This window comes from Spermophilus citellus (genome assembly GCF_964194105.1).
Source record: "Spermophilus citellus genome assembly, chromosome: 5".
NCBI classification, from domain to species: Eukaryota; Metazoa; Chordata; class Mammalia; order Rodentia; family Sciuridae; genus Spermophilus; species Spermophilus citellus.
In genome coordinates this window covers 43,557,294-43,570,285 of record NC_138186.1, presented here as the reverse complement: position 1 = coordinate 43,570,285, position 12,992 = coordinate 43,557,294, and the positions used below count along the sequence as shown (strand labels likewise).

At 41.9% G+C, this 12,992-nt stretch overlaps 1 protein-coding gene and 1 pseudogene across 7 annotated transcripts in view; both read right to left on the bottom strand.

The window, feature by feature from the left end:
- LOC308648830 (patr class I histocompatibility antigen, A-126 alpha chain-like) overlaps positions 1-12,992 on the bottom strand; it is a 365,404-nt gene that overhangs the window by 337,396 nt on the left and 15,016 nt on the right. The gene's annotated exons all lie outside the window — the stretch shown is intronic.
- The window catches only part of LOC308648838 (saoe class I histocompatibility antigen, A alpha chain-like), a 140,737-nt pseudogene that overhangs the window by 126,304 nt on the left and 1,441 nt on the right, over positions 1-12,992 (bottom strand). The window contains exons 2-3 of the transcript XR_014024419.1: positions 12,593-12,868; positions 12,349-12,465 (exon numbers count right to left, since the gene is read on the bottom strand). The product of XR_014024419.1 is annotated as a saoe class I histocompatibility antigen, A alpha chain-like (transcript). The remainder of the gene's footprint in view (positions 1-12,348; positions 12,466-12,592; positions 12,869-12,992) is intronic.

The following is a 12,992-nucleotide window of genomic DNA, read 5'->3' as shown; positions in this document are numbered from 1 at the left end:
AGCACTGAACCTAGGGGCACTCATCAACTGAGCAACATCTCTGGTCCTTTTTATTTTTTGAGAATGGGTCTGCTGGTTTGGAACTTGTGATCATCCTGCCTCAGCCTCCAGTGCCCCTGGGATTACAGACATCCACTAACCCACCCCAAGCAACTTTTCAGTATAAGGGACTGCGTTTACAAATAAAAAGAGACCTATGGAACCCACCAGTCCCACTAGCAAGAGGCAGTATGTAACTTAAAACACAGGCTGCATTTCTTTCGGGGGAAAAAACAGTGGATCACCAAGAGTACAAAGTAGATCTCAGTGTAGAGCCAGGAACTGTTCTCAGAAAGAAATAAGACTGAGTCCTTATAAGGAAACCTCCAGCATTTGCCTGGAGAATTTGAACATTGCTGCAGACCAGGGGTTCCTTTGTGTCTTTGTGCTGTTGTGCTGCCTGTGTCATTCAGAACAAAGTTACATAAAATGCTGAGATTCAACATCTTTACTTTGTTTCTAATCCCCAGAAGAAAGTGTTGAGCTTTCATGACTGAGAAAGATGCTAGCGGTAGAATTTTATTACATTCCCTAATCTTGTCAAGAATGTTCCTTTCAATTCCTAGAGTCCTAGAGATTTCACACTGAAATGATGTTCAATTTAAACAAATGCATTTTATGAATCCCTTTTAATAAACCTATAGCTTTTCACCTTCATTCTCTTAGGGTGATTTTGTACTAAAACAAAAGCCCAACCTTGATTTCCCATGGTATGATAAAACCAGAGTAGATGGATATATGCTTTTTTTGCATATTTTTGTATTTGATTTCCTAATGTCTTTTTAAAATAGCTGGTCCCTGTATATTTATTACTTACTGGTTTGTAATAATCACTCCAAAATGAAGCAGCTTAAAATTACCAAGATTTATTATCCTGCCCCTTTCCTATGGGCAATGTTCAAGGCCAGAACTAGAAGGCTGATTGACACAGAAAGACCTCCATCACAGATCATTACTATAGACTGTGGCCACAGCCCTGTCCTGGTCATGGGGGACTCCCTTTAGCTGACTGTGTGGTAGAAGATGAGTCAGCCAAGAATGAGTGATTCAAGAGAGAGCAGACCAAGCAGGAAACCCCAGTGTGTTTTGGTCTGTGGCTGCACATCATTGATTCTGCTTTGTCTCTTCACTAGAAATGAATTTAATAAGTCCAACCACATGGGGTGGGAAACTAGTTTCTCTTCTTGAGTATCAAGAAATTTATGATCATTGAAAACCACCATGGTGCACCACAAATTATTCATATTTCTTCTACATGCATAATAAACTGCTTTCCATTCAAGACTTCCAAAAAACTCATTTCATCACCTAACCAGTGTCAACGCAGAGTCTCATATCTGAATCAGGTCCAGGTACAGATGAGCTCCTTGAATGAACTGAGGTCAGTGCAGCTCTCCATATACAGTTCATGAAAGCTCATCCTGTGAACTAAAGAGAAGAGCTAGCTGCACCCTGACACACCTAGTATACAGTGGTGAGATGCAAGTGGTGGTCTCAGGAAGTACTGGCTGCTTTTTATATGCTAAGAAGGCTACAGATACTAGAAAATAGGCAAAACCTGTAAAATTTATTTGGGCCACAGTGACTTATAAGGAGGTGAAACCTGTACAATTTCTTTCATCCTATCCCTGATGTTAAAAGCTTTCCTTGACCTGGAGCTTTTCTAACATGAAACTTTTGAAATAATTAAATTTATTCCATCTCCCATCAAAGCTGCCTTTGAATAAAACCCATTTTGCAACTTTAATTGTTTAGATATGAGGTGTCCAACTTTAATTGTTTAGATATGAGGTCCTGAGTGAGGCAATTCAAGACTGGTCAGAGGTAAAACAATTAAATTATGAGAGTTGTAACCTAATAAGTGGATTGATCCAGTGAGAGGGATTAACTGGGTGGTAATTGTAGGCAAGTACGGTGTGGGTGGTGAAGAGTTATGGACAATAATACTATTACTATAGGACAATTCCCCAGGAAAAACAGAGGGACAGTGTGACTAGGGAGAAGGGAGGGAAAATTAGCCACACATTAAACCTCTCCCAGTATATCCTTTCCCAGTAACAATGGGCCTGAGGGAAAAAGCAAATTTTCATCCCTTCCCAGGTTCATCCCCAGTTTCTCCACCAAAAGCAAACATTTACTCCTTCCCAATCACAATGGGTTCTGAAGGAAAGAGGCAAATACTGAAACACTGGGCCCTGGACTTCTACCTTTCCCCTTTGAAGATGAGTCCTGGAAGGAGAAAAGCAAATAGTGACGCTCTAGGTAAGAATGGGTCCCAGAGGAAGGAAGATAAGCAGTGAACACCGAGTTTTAGGTTTGCACAGTGACAATGAGTCTCAAACTTTTTACAACTACCTTCCTGAGTTAAAATTTTAACCTGCACAACTAGGTCTCTGACTGTCTACACTGAATGTTTGCAGTCTCCAATGATGAAATAACCCTCATCATAAACTATAAAACCCAACTTCTTCTGTAACCCAGGGGCCATCTCCATACCCAGAAAATGAGCCCTCCTGTGCCTGATGGGTTGACTTCACTGCAGAATAAAGGAAAGCTTGCTGATCCAAGCTTTGATCCGAGGTTTGCTTCCCATCTCCTGCCTCTGTCATTTGTGGGCCTTGCACTTACAGGTGGAGGAGGTAGGTCACTGGGGGTGTGTGCCTTTAGGGCATATATTTTGTCCCTGGTGAGTGAAGTGCTCCCTCTCTGTCTCTCTCTCTCTCTCTCTCTCTCTCTCTCTCTCTCTCTCTCTCTCTCTCTTTCCTTCCTGATTATCATATTCATAGCTATGTTTCTCCTCCATACCCTTCTGCCCTGAAGTTCTGTCTCACCTCAGGCCCAGAGCTGTGGAGTTGGCTGTCTATGGACTGAAACCTCTGAAACCAGGAGCCCCACTCAAAGCTGATGAAAACGGCTTCCAATTTTAAGCCAGAATAAATTTGAAGTCCACCTCCTTACTGAATTGGTAATATATTTTTTCCTGCTGAAAGAAGGAAGCTGAAGGCCAGATCCCCCATCCTGGCAGTCTTCACAGAAGGTGGGAGCAGAGATGCCCACTCCAGCCTGTCTACTTTCAGGATCACTAAATCTATGTAAGAACATTTCCTGCCTGTGTCACTTCCCTGCCTCTTCTTTACAAATTCTGTGAATTTTCAGGGATTTTGGAGATGGAACTTTTGAAACAATTAAGTTTCATCATATCCCTTCAAAACTGGCCTTGAATAAGAATTGTAATCATTTTCCTACCAATTTGATTTCAAAGTTTTTTGGAACAAAGAGTATTATGGCCTGGCTTCTTTCTTCCAAAGTAGTATTATAGCTGCCTAATAACAACTTGGTCTGAATATTTCTAGAAAAACAAACATTAAGATCTAACCTTTTCCTCCATGGAGAGGCTATTGTCCTGCCTAGTAGAAATCTGGCTTTGTGTGTGTGTGTGTGTGTGTGTGTGTGTGTGTGTGTGTGTATGTTAATGGACAGAGAGAAAAGGAGAAGGAGAGAGAAGTTCTCTTTTACTACTTAGGGGGACAAAGTTTATTGGTCTCAGGATCCATTATTGTTTTTATTGTTGTTTTCTTCCTTCCTCTCCAGTCTAATGACCACATTTGGCCTCAATTATCTCTTTTATTTATTTATTTATTTTGGTACTGGGAATTGAACTCAGGGCCACTTGACCACTGAGCCACATCCCCAGCTCTATTTTGTATTTTAATTAGAGACAGGGCCTTACTAAATTGCTTAATGCCTTTTTTTGTTGTTGTTGAGGCTGGCTTTGAACTAGCTATCCTCCTGCCTCAGCCTCCCCAGCCACTGGAATTACAGGCATGTGCCACCATAATCAATTATCTCTTTTTTTTTTTTTTAATTTTATTGTTGGTTGTTCAAAACATTACATAGTTCTTAATATACCATATTTCACAGATTGATTCAAGTGGGTTATGAACTCCCATTTTTACCCCGTATACAGATTGCTGTGTCACATCAGTTACATTTCCATTGATTTACAAATTGCCTTTGTAGTGACTGATGTATTCTGCTGTCTATCCCATTCTCCACTGTCCCCTCACCCCTCCCCTCCCCTCCCCTCCCCTTCTCTCTCTCCATCCCCTCTACTATAAATCGTTTCTTCCACTTATATAATTTTCCTCCTACTCCTCCTTTCCTCTTATATGTAATTGTGTATAACCCTGAGGCTCACCTTCCAATTCCATGCAATTTCCCTTAACTCTCACTTTCCCTCCCGCCTATCATCCCTGTTTAATGTTATTCAAAACCACCCTAAGATACCATCTCACTCCAGTAAGATTGGCAGCCATTAAGAAGTCCAACAACAACAAGTGCTGGCGAGGATGCGGGGAAATGGGTACACTTGTTCATTGTTGGTGGGACTGCAAAATGGTGCAGCCAATTTGGAAAGCAGTATGGAGATTCCTTGGAAAGCTGGGAATGGAACCACCATTTGACCCAGCTATTCCCCTACTCGGTCTATTCCCTAAAGACCTAACAAGAGCATGCTACAGGGACACTGCTATATCAATGTTCATAGCAGCACAATTCACGATAGCAAGATTGTGGAACCAACCTAGAAGCCCTTCAATAGATGAATGGATTAAAAAATGTGTCATTTATACACAATGGAGTATTACTCTGCAATAAGAAATGACAAAATCATAGAATTTGGAGGGAAATGGATGGCATTAGAGCAGATTATGCTAAGTGAAGCTAGCCAATCCTTAAAAAACAAATGTCAAATGTCTTCTTTGATATAAGGGGAGTAACCAAGGACAGGGTAGAGACGAAGAGCTGGAGAAGAAGAATCAATTATCTCTTAAAGATGCTATCTCCAAGCTCTATTACATTGGGGGTTAGAACTTTAAGTCATGAATTTTCAGGGGAGGAGGATTGTAGAAGTGCTTCACCCCAATGCCCCCCAAATGCCCTTTTTGCATGCCAAATACATTCATCTACCCAACATCCCCCTAAATCTTAACCCATGTATATGGGCAGCCTTGACTCCTGGGATGCAGGCAGCAACAGCCTGGCCTGTTGAAAGTGAAGTGGTGTCTGAAGCTGCCACATAGGATCTGAGCGCCCCCTAGCTTCCAGCGATGAAGATCATTTCTAATTTTTATGTCCATAGTCTTGATACCATCGTTTACTGATGACACAAGTCCCATTTCCCAGATGTGAAGATTAATCACCAGAGAATTTCCAAGGCAAGCATAGAAAGCAAGTTTTATTTAAAGGATGGAAATATTTCTCCCTGGAGAAAGAAGGGGTCTATAGTTGGTATCTTGGCATCCCAAGAAGTGGGAGCATCCTACCCCTTTTATACATTTTAGATTTTCTTTGTTCTCCTGTCCTCTTCCCCCTCTGGTCTCCCCCATCCTGTGTAAGTGACTAGGCTAGGTGACTAGGCTGGGGTGAGCCAAAAGGTGGGAAACAAATGGGCAAGGAGGAAGGGCCAAGTGGTGGAGTGATCCAGGCAGGTAGTAGGCCAACAGACATTAATTAACAGCTCCTGCAGGGAGGAACAATTCCAGGGTCAGGTTCTCTGTGAAAGGGTGGAGGAAGGGCGCTGGAGGAATTAGCATGTCAATGCCCCAGAGGCAGTCTCCAACTTCCCAGGCCCAAACCAGCTTCCTTGTTTGCTTCAGTATCATCTAAAATGCTATTTAAACTAGATATGAATCAGACAGACACATGGTACAATTCATCTTGAAGCAAATTCCTCTCCAGCTGTGATCCTGTGAAACCAGACAAGTTATATGCTTTCCATGTGCAATGATGAAACAGGTACAGGCTGGCCATTCCTGTTCAAAGGGAAAAGCTACAAAGAAGAGGAAGATTATGGGTCCCCCTAAGCCCAAAACCTAGCTGGGAAAATTTCAATAGTTCAAAATTTCAAAAGACTCAAGAATAATTCTCTTTTATTTGATGCTCTGCCCTCGGGGTCACTGGAGAGGTGGTCTCACCTCTGAAACCTCTGGAGAAGCAGCTTGGCCATAGGGTTCATATGAGCAGCCCGGCTCTAGGATGCAGTGCAGTGGTGTCTGAAGCTGCCACATAGGAGCTGAGCGCCCCCTAGCTTCCAGCGATGGAGATGTGGAGACTGGCTTCCTTGTCCTCAGAAGCAGGTGGATTCCCATCTCTGCTCAGCAGGGGAGTAAGGCTCTAGGAATGGGTATTACCCAATGGGATTGGACTGCCTTCTTGTTTGGATGGAATGTTCTATGGAATGACTCCCCTCAATATATAGGACTTAAGAATGTGCTCCCCTCTCTCTTTTGTCTGCCTCTTTTGCTTCCCTTGTGGGATCTGGGACTGAGGAGCCATTATTGAAACCAAGAAAAAGGTACTTTCTGTGTCTAATTATTTAATAGCCAATCCGATTCTCTGGAGTGGCCCTGACTGATTTAGTCACATGTCATGGCACAGTGGGGACTCCCTCTTTGAGTCCTAGTTGCAGGCAGTCTTGTCCCCCCAGCCTGTGCACTCTGATGGAGTGGTGGCCTAGGGTAGGAGTGGCAGCCCTTATTTTCTACTGTAATGGAAATTGCCTTAGTTAATTCTCTTCAAAGTTTTTCACTATAGTGATTTTAGTGGTTGCTCTAGAATTTACTGTCCCAGAAACTACTTCAGATTTATGCTCACATGATTGCAGTGAGATGTCAATTCTATTCTCTATCGCTGTATATCCTTTTCTTTTTTTGTACTGTCTTTAAACATATTTCTGAATATGTTATAAATCCAAAATTTTATTTTAAGATTTGCTTTGTGTAATTTTGAAAAGTTTCTATTTCTTTGTCTTCAAGCTCACTTATCTTTTATTCTCCAGTGCAGGGTCTATCTTAATCTCACCTTACAACTCAGACACTTTCATCTTTGGAATTTTGATTGTGATCTTTATGTGCTCTCTTTTATTTGTTTGTTCATTTGTTTACTTTTGTGTTACTATGGATCAAATACAGGGATCATGCACACTAGGCAAACCCTTGAAACCTAGACTTTTGGATTTTAATTTGAAACAGGTCAGTGCTGAATTTCCCAAGCTGGTCTTGTACTTGTAATTCTCCAGACACAGCCTCCCAAGTAGCTATGGTTACAAGCTTGTGCTTAGTAAATATAGAAAACGACAAACCCCAAAACAGTGTGGCCTGGGAAGAGGTAGTGAAGATGAAGACAAAATTCTGATAACATTGATCCTTTCCCAATGCATTCTTTCCCAATGACCAGGAAAGTCATTGGAGGAGACATCCATCAAGTCTAGAATGACAGTCTCTGATAAACCCTTTACTAGATACTGACCACTGACCCTATCCTGCCCAGTAAAAACAGATCTCAAATTCCTCAGTGCCAAAACTGATACATTCATTAATCAAGTCACCTCTCAGTGTAATTATATAAGCACAGACTCCCCCCTTTGGCCAGTGGCTCAGTTTCCACCAGGAAAGTGGGCCCATCAGAGAGAGGCATGAATCTACCACTAAATAAAGGCTCTGAAGTTCCATGAAATTTGCACCTGGCTGAGTCCTTTTGTGCTAGCGGTGACTCTTCTATATCTTATGTCTTTTATGTAACCTTCTGAGCATGAGCAATTCATTTACAATAACTGTCTCAGTGTTAGATTTTCTGGATTGTTTTTCTCTGCTGTATGTGTTGCATTTTCTTGTTTTCATTGCATACTTGTAATTTTTTGTTTGATGCCACGTATTATTCCCTGATAGGCTCACACCCTTCTATACACTCTATCCAATATCCAGCAAACAATGAGGCTTTCCAGCATGGACATGGGAACAGACACTTTTTCTGGCTCTGCCTACCATTGTTCCCTCTGGTGCTTGTGGTCTATCTTTTTCCAGTCCTCAGATGGTGTTCTCACATGTATGTACTGATGAACTGAGGACATAAGAGATGACCTCTAGACCTCCAGTGCTTTTATTTTCAGCTACCTTCTCTATGTGCCTTCATCTCACATATTCTGCTGATGTGACCATCCAAATGTCTATGTCTGTCCCCTCAACTCCCTGAGGCTTTGCCTCTGCACCTTGCTTCTGTCTCCTTTTGATTTCTCTACATTGCCTCTTTCATTCTTTTTCTATCAGAGGTTGCAAATTGTTAGACTTGTCCAATGTGTGAATATCTATCTTTTTATGAATTTCTTGTGTTTCTGACTCCATATTAGCTCAAAGCAAAAGTCAGTGAGCTTAATTTTAAGACAATTGTTATGATTTTACTTTCTAATAATTAAATGTGGTGTCTTTGAAAAACACTTAGATCATGATTAATTTCCTACTTCTATAGGCACTTGAAGGTTGTCATAATTTTCTTTGTATATAACACTGGTTATGACTTGTAATATTCTGTTTCTTAATTCAAATATGGACATCTTATGAGCTTCCTTCTACTGTTTTTTACTGATTTTGATCCCATTATCATTTTCCACTTGTATCTACACATTTCTGCTCCTAATCTCTCATTTTTTGAATGAATTATGTAAATTTTTGTCACATTGGTTAAATATGGATTCCATACAAATCTTTATTCATTCTTCAAAATTTGAATCAATGCCAACCCAGGATATTTATAAAGCAAAAACCAAGATTTGAACTTATTTGACCCCAAATTCTAAAGCCAATCAGGACAACAAACCTAACAGAGTGCAGGGTGGCGAGTACAAATTCTCAGAAACATTTGTGTTGTTTCTTTTTTTAATTTTTTTTATTTTTTCCTGGCTTAATGTAAGTTTTCTAAGAATTCTTGGGTAGGAACAAGAAAAAGATGTTTATTTCTTACACAGAGGATACAAATGTTTTGTTTCCTAGATCTAACGGAAAGCCAGGATGTCTCCTATTATTCTCCCTATTCAAACTATCTCTGAGGATATGGTTGACTATTGAGTGTTTTCAAAGCCTACATGTTAGATGCCAGGCAGTGATAAAGGGAGATGGTGAAATCCTTGAGAGGTGGGGCCTATTGGGAGGTTCTTAAGGCATTGGGGTCTGTGTCCTTGAAGGACATTGTTGGGACACCCTCCACCTTCTTGTTCTCCTTTGCCTCCTGCTGAGGAGGCAAGCAGTGTTGCCCTATCCAGTGTCCCCAACATGATGTGTTGCCTTACTAACAGTTCATTAGGGAGTGCTGGTAAAGTCCATTTTCAAAATGTGCATAGCATCCAACCACTTCCACTACTTTTCCTACTCAAACCCAAACCTCCAGCATAGGACTGACTAGTTACCTACAGTTACCTGCTCCCTTGCTAATCCTTTGTTCTCAGCTCAGCACTCAGAGAGATAATTTGAAAAGATTCACCTTGTCTGTTTTTGCTCAAAACTGCCTCACTCAAAGTAAGATTCCTTCCATCAACTTCCAGATCTTCAGTGAGTAGCTGTGCCTCTGAGCTCTTCTCAAGGACTCTTCTCAGAACATCCCAGATCCTTGTTTTTCCCAGAACACACACACACACACACACACACACACACAGAGGATTCTGCCCTTGTCCATTTGCACTGGATCTTCCTTCTCCCTAGAAAAGTCTTCCTCCAAACATCCCCCAAAATTCCTTCAAGTCTTTCCAATCTATCCTTAAAAGTCACCTTGCTGGGGGCTGGGATTGTAGCTCAGTGATAGAGTGTGAGGGACTGGGTTCAATCCTTAGCACTACATAAAAATAAGTAAATAAAATAAAGATATTGTCCATCTACAACTAAAAAAAATATTTTTTTAAAAAAATCACCTTGCTAATAAGCCCCATGCTGAACACCTAGTAAAACAGCAATCTTATATTTAGTGTCCCCACACACCCACTCTGAGACCTTCTATGTAACACTGGCTAAAATAAATACTGTCCTTATTTACTGTGATTAGAGTGTATCCTCTTCATCTTTTTTCCTGACATAGGCTCCACAAGGTTAGAATTTTTGGTTTGTGTTCAGTTCCTTGATGAATCCTAGATGCAAATTGTGTGTCATATAATCAGTACTCAACAAATGAGAGCTGAATGAATGATCAGTGTCATCCCCTCCCTCTTCTACAGACACCATTATTATTAATGGTCTCAGACCAAATGCTGCTGTGGCATCTGCAGCAAAAGGGTTTCTTACATTGAGGTCAGAGTCATTTCTCACAAGTGCTGCCCTCACTCTTCACACCAGCCCTTCTGCACCCCATGGCAGCTAAGTACATTTTGATCTTAAAAAAAATGATCCTTGACTAATGGATCATATTTCTCAACTAAACATCTATTGATCTCTATTTGATCAATCCAGGAATCTGTAAAAGCAGCAAGAATCAGGATTAGTAGAACTCAGGGCAGTAAAAGTGCTGAGTAGAGAAGGTAGAACCCTAAGAGGGATTTGTCTAAAGTGAGAAATACATGAGATCCTTCCTCTCTGCTATTTCCTTAATCTGATTCCTTTTAAAATATGAGAGAAATGATGGAAAATACAATCCAGGAACCACTGTGGGTTTTGCAGAATAATGACAAGAAAAAAGATTTCTTCTTGTGGTCAAAGACGAGAGACACCCATAGTAGAAATTACTAACAAAAAACAGGGATGATTCTCTGTAGAAACTGAGAAGCACAAAAATATGGGAGCAGAAGGTCAGGCTCAGGTCTCACCCTATATTAGCCCACTCCCAGCCCACAGTCCTAGAGACAGGTCCTGGTGGGATGAGGTTCAACTGAAAGGACAAGGACTAAGAAGCAGGGGAGATAATCAAGCTGAGGAGTGACCACATCAAAGTCCTTGATGGACTAAGCCAAGTCTTGGCAACTTTCCCACTCTCAGCTCCTTTCATCCTTACCTCCTCTCTACCTGCAGCAGAGTCAGCACAGCAAACATGTGCATTCTTGAATGTTTCAGGTTTTATTATATTTATTTATTTACATTTTCAGTACAGGTAATTGAAACCAGGGCACTGACCCCAGTCCTTTTTTTATTTTACTTAGAGACAGGGACTCACTGAGTTGTGTAGGACCTCATTAAGTTGCTAAAGCTGGCTCTGGACTTGCTATCCTTCTGCCTCAGCCTCCTGAGCTGCTGGGATTACAGGCATGGACAACTATGCCCAGTTCAGGTTTTCTTTTCTCTTAGAAACGTTAGGATTTTTTTCTTAAATTTAATTAACCAATTGACCATATATCCTGTCACAAATTTGAAATACAAATCAATATCTATATTCTGTTTTTCAATAGGAAAGGGAAAGCTACAGTTCAGGGCAACATATAGCTAAATCAGGAATGGAGACATCCCAGACCCACATGCTACACAGGAAAACTGACTGGTCAGAGAACCTGGTCAGAGAACAGGACAGTATGGGGAGGGGTCTGTGTGCTCCAGGATGGTCTCTTCTCTCTATTTCCCTCACATTATGCTGAGAGGAGCACAGACATTAGACATAGTTAGATGCCAGTTGCACAAAGAGAACTCAGGACTCCTTGAATTCCCAGTAGGGAACTGGAAGAAAACAGAAAAAAAAAAAATCCTGTATTGCTTGCTCAGTGACACAGAAGGTAACTATCTCAAACTGTAAAAGAAAGTATTATGAACAAATTCAGATTAGTCAATAAGTGGAGACCCTCTGAACAATCCATTACACACTCAAAATTTCTAAATCCTATAACCCAGGTATCTCCTTATGCCCCAACCCCTCTTCCTCTTCAGGCCTTCTAAGGATCTCACCTTTTCAAGCAGTGAGAGTCATATCAGAGCCCTGGTACTGTCATTTCCTGGGCAGAACAAAAACAGAACCTGGTCAGAGCCCATAGGAGATGTGGAGAGTGGAGGAATTATGGCATGGATCAGCTCCCCTCTAACTACCTCAAAAGTCTCTTTATCCTTCAGGCAGCTGGAGTGTTATGTCCATCCTTTTCCACCTGTGAGAAGAAAGCATCCTGTGAGAGAATGGGTTGGAGACAGGTCTTAGAGGTATCCCCTAGTCCTGGACTTTGTGGAAGATTCTAGAACTGTGATGATTCCATTCCCTTCCAGATGCAGGGAAGAATCAGGAGACAAGAAGAAAGAAGGTGCATAGGAATGGAACAATGGCTGTCCTGGAGTTCTGTCCTCAGCAGGGAAATTCCCCTCTAGCCTCTAAATGCCGAGAATCAAGTCCCCTTCAATTTTATCAGAAGGATAAAACTGTCCTTAATTTTCTATGTGTTTTACAAAGAGTAAAGAGGGTCCAAGTTGGGTAGGCATGTTTATGTAGATATTTCTTCCCATTACCAAGGCAGGGCACATTTCTACTTGAAACGTACTTGAAACCACCAGTGGAACAAAAATTCAGATCATGCACTTTCCCTACCAGTGTTTTTCTTCTTCCACATGACAAAAGCGACCACAGCTCCAGTGACAACAGCTCCAAGGAGAACCACACCAGCAACAATCCCCATGATGGGGATGGTGGGCTGAGAGGGTGGCTCTGGGAGAGGAAGGGAAGTCAGGTGAGGGGCCCTGATCCCCAGCTGTCAGTCCCTACCCTGCTGAGGGTCTCCAGAAAGCCTCCTGCTTTCCTGACAACAGGCTCTGTGCCCTCACCCCCTCCTTACCCCATCTCAGGGTGAGGGGCTCAGGCAGCCCCTCATGGTGCACATGGCAAGTGTATCTCTGCTCCTCTCCAGCAGGCACCTCCACAGCTGCCTATTTCTGGAAGTTTCCATCCCCTGAAGGCCTTGTCTCCACAAGTTCCATGTCCTGGGTCTGGTCCTCCCCATCCCTCTGCCAAGTCAGGGTGATCTCCTTAGGATAGAATCCCAGAGCCCAGCACCTAAGAGCGACATCCCCTTCAAGGCTAGTGTGGTGAGTCACATGTGTCTTTGGAGAGTCTGAGAGGAAGAACACAGAAATTCAGACATTATTGCATTACCTGTCCTGGGCTACTGAAGCAGCACTCAGCGTGTCCACCCAGAAAATGACAAAAGGATTGGATTGGTGGAGGGAGCACAAAAC